Below are 4353 nucleotides of genomic sequence, written 5' to 3' on the forward strand. Positions count from 1 at the left end.
ATATGCATGCTTCATATTTTTCCTGTTTCCTTTTGCATCATCTCTTTCATGAGGTCATAGATTTGACAAGTTCTTAAACTTCATCCTTTGCAAACCCTCTCTTCCTTCTTGAGCTTAAAGAGAGGGGTCATGGAGTCTACCTTCCCGACACCTTAAGATGTAGGATTCATTGTCCAAAGCAAATGGACCCACAACTACCTCTTAAATTGTCGGAATTCCTATAAAATTCAAGCAGCCTAATAACAAAAAAAATCTCATTCTGACGGAATCTAGTAAGTCATGACTGTATTCTATTTTTCTCAACTTTCTGTATGTAGTCTAAGTTCTAAACCATAATCAGTCTTTGGAAACTATTGTCTTTTCTTTTCTTTTATTTTCCTGAAGTCAAATGTATCTATTGTCTATTTTGTCATTTTTAATTAACCCGACTCATTTAATTATTTGAGAGGCATTAGTGAACGCCCATATTCATAAATATAACATTCTTATAATCTTACCCACAAGGTCAAGTTTTATTTACATGACAATCCAAACTTTTGGTCATTATAGGATACAAATTATAAACCAATTCCAAAAGGCGACTTCATTCAATTCAGAATTGGCCTAGTTTAATTCGACAAGTGTCTAAACCTATAAAGATTATTTGGGTATTTGATGACCTAAGGATTGGGTTATCTCAAATATTGAATGCAAAACTTATCAAATTAGAGACCATTTTTCTGACTTGAAGTGAGTATATCCAGCATTAAGGAGAAACTTAGCCAAAGTTTCGTAAACTTTAAAAGCTTTGGCGTTTGAAACTTCTATACAAAGTTTAAAAATATTATTCAGATTTGTTCAGCTAGAATTTGTCAAACTTTTAATTTTTTTGCAATATCCCCCATTCATTATGATTTTTTGTTAAATCTTGTCAAAATTTTTAAAATACATTTTTTTGTTTATAAAAATAAAAAATAAAATTGAAAAGATTCAAGTGTAAATATTTTTACAAATTCCATTAAATCCTTAGCAATACCTAAATCTTTGCAAATTTTTATTTTATTCTTTTATAATAAACAAGAAACCAAATCCAAATTTGGAAACTGCATCATACGCCCATTTCTTGGCTGTTTTCCCAAGATGCAGAGGACTAGACTATTGTCTTTTTTTCCAAGATACAGAGGACCAGACCAATTTTTTGCCCATTTCCTAGTTCATCTATTTTTTTTTCCCCAAGCATTGTATTGTTAAGGATTTGTTGTTGGGAAGCCCGGTCTTAAATTTTGTTTTCTTGTAACTCACTTCTCATATAGCTTAGAAAAAAATAAAATAAAAAAATACCATCCACGCGGCTTGCCCAATTTGATGACTTGCCAAACATTTCCTCAATGTATAGTATAATGTTTAGATTGGATTTAAATCCTATGCAATAGAATAGTCATTGTGGGAGTCTACCCAAATCTCACTTTTTTGGGCAAGTGCCTTAAGTCCAACCTATTCATGCAAGTACTTTTTTTTTTTTTTTGTGACTTGTCCATGCAATGAGACAGAAATAGAGAAAATGAATTTAAACTAGTAACTTCCGTTTATTGAGGAGTAATCCTCGACTAATTAAGCTATCTCTTAAAGACATTTCCGACAAGTACCTGAGAAGCTTCTCACATAGGATTGCCTTTTCATTACAATAGAACCACATTATTATTACACGAGATTTCATCTTATTTCATGAAAAGATAGTACTTCAATTGCTTATTTGCTTAACAACACCAACTTTTGAAAGTAAGCAAATAAAGGGTAAGGAAAGAAAAATAAAAGAACCTAGTAATTGTATTTGTAAAGTACCTATAATGCCCCTCTTAAATGTTTAGAAAAGAAAATTGCCTTGATCTTTTGTCCTTAAATTTTTATTTGTACGGAGAAATTTTATTATTGGATATCAAGACTCTAGAATTCTTTGGATATTGTAACATACACTTTCTCATATTTCAAATTAAATGATTACAATTTTGTTCCCAAGAGGTAGATCAATCGACTGGGACCATGCCTAATGAAGTGGAGGTCACTAGTACGAATCCCCCTTCTCTCCTCTTGTACGGACATGTTAAAAAAAAAAAAAATGATTACGATTTTGTCACATAAGCATTTATATCACCATTTATTTGAGAGTAATGTCACTCTAATTACCACACTCATTTTACAACAATGACCACTTGAGGTATCATATTTTAAGTAGTTTTTTTTTTTTTTTTTTTTTTAAGTGTCATTTAAAATATGTTACGCTAACCGGTGTATAATGTGTGTGATAAATATGTGTGAAAATTAGTAGCATTACTCTTTATTTGAAATTAATTGTTGGGATGTGACCGAAATCTATAATTCTACATGGTAGCATACCCTAAAAATTGTACAAAATCTTGATCCTATTTTATTTAAGATGATACTTATTTTTAAAAGATAAAAGTTTCTATTGTAATGATTAAGGGTGAAAATACCGGCGGATAATAACCGCCCGCATCAGTTATCCAGATGAGGATGCGAGATGTGGATAGCAAAAACTAATATATGTAAATGCGGATGCGGATAGCAGTTTTAGGATATGCGGATATCCGCATTCCTTTATATATTTAATATATATTATATTTTTTATATATACATATATATTATATTTAATATTTTTAAATTTATGTTTTTCAGATTTTTAATTTATGTTTCTTATAATTGCTAGATTTGTAATGTTGTTGGATTTCACTTTTAGAAAACTCTTGGATTTGTTTTGATTAATTGCCTTATATGTTTTTCCTTTAATATTATTATTTTTAAATGTGTTTTTTTTTTTTACATGTCCACACAAGGGAATAGGGAGGGAGGGGAGGGAGGATTCGAACTAATAATCTCCGCTTCATTAGGCGTGATTCACAGCCGATTGAGCTATCCCTTATGGACTTTTTAAATGTTTTTTAAATGTTAATGATATTTAGAATTTTCTTGTTAATTAGCATTCAATAGTTTTTGTAAATTTTTATATGGAAGAATATTGTAGAGGTCCATGAGGTTTATAACATTATCAAATGACTCCCTAAAGTTTGAAATTGATCAAATCATTCTTTTAGGGTTGACAATTTAACCCGTAACCCGTGAACACAATACGTAATTTTAGGGTTATAGTTTATGTTAATTAAATGGGTTCAGGTCATAAATGGGTGACTTGTTTATGACCCTTTTAATAAACGCGTCGTGTTTTACATAAACGGGTTGACACGTTTATACAATTTATTTATTTTTTAAAATTTTATTTTTAATTTTTTAAGTAAATTTTAAATTTAACTTCATTTATGATTGACAATTTAATGCACGACCTGCAAACTCGATACGTAGTTTTAGAGTTTAGGTTAAACGAGTTCGTGTCATAAATAGGTTTATGACCTGTTTGATAAACGTGTCGAGTTGCTGGGTTAATCGAATTGATATGAACCCGACATGTGAACCCATTTTGCCAACCCTATTTAATGTATTGTACATTATCAATTCGCTCCCTTAGTACACCCGAATTTTTAATTGAAATTAGAATTGGGCATCACCCCACCGCCTAAAGTAGATTTCAGCTCTACCCCACCCCATAGTTGTCCCCCAATTGGGGGCGGTTTCGCGAAGTGCCTATCCACATGGGGTAAGATTTGGTTGTATCCGCCCCCAACGGATAACCATTTTTTTTCCAATTCCATTCGTTTTACATGTTTTATTTTCTTTCCCTTTATTTTCTCAACAACCAAACATAGGGTCAAACAAAAGCCCAACAAATCTCAACAAACAACAACGAACAATAAAAAGAAACGAAGAATGTTGTGAGAAAAAGTGAGATATTCGTCTAAGAGTCTTTCAAATCTCAAATCTTGATCTATCTCTTAACAAGTGATACAATTAAAAAATTAAACTTTACGGCCTTTTATTTTATGTAAATCAAATCCTTTTATCACCATTTTGTTATTGTTAAAAATTATATAAAAAAGAAAAAGGAAATTTTTTTTATTTTTTTTTCGTAACAAAAAAGAAATAATTTCAATCATAAGTAGAACCCACATATGGTACAACAAAGGACACCTCAGACGTCTTTCATCTACACAAAGCCGCTCCCTCTTACATGCCCGTGACTTTCACTTTACTTTTACAAAGCTTAAATCCCGGACATGGACACGTGCCCTCCATGCATCGCACATCACTCTCAGTCGTTTCGAAACCCCCAGTCCAAACCCGGTCCCACCTACCACTCTCACCTGGCGCCACAGACAACATCCTCATTCAATTCTCAGAGGTGTCTCCACGTGTCCTACCAACCTAAAGCCTATAAAACAACCTTATCCAAACCAATTGCACCAC

The sequence above is a fragment of the Corylus avellana genome, chromosome ca1, assembly GCF_901000735.1.
Source record: "Corylus avellana chromosome ca1, CavTom2PMs-1.0".
NCBI classification, from domain to species: domain Eukaryota; kingdom Viridiplantae; phylum Streptophyta; class Magnoliopsida; order Fagales; family Betulaceae; genus Corylus; species Corylus avellana.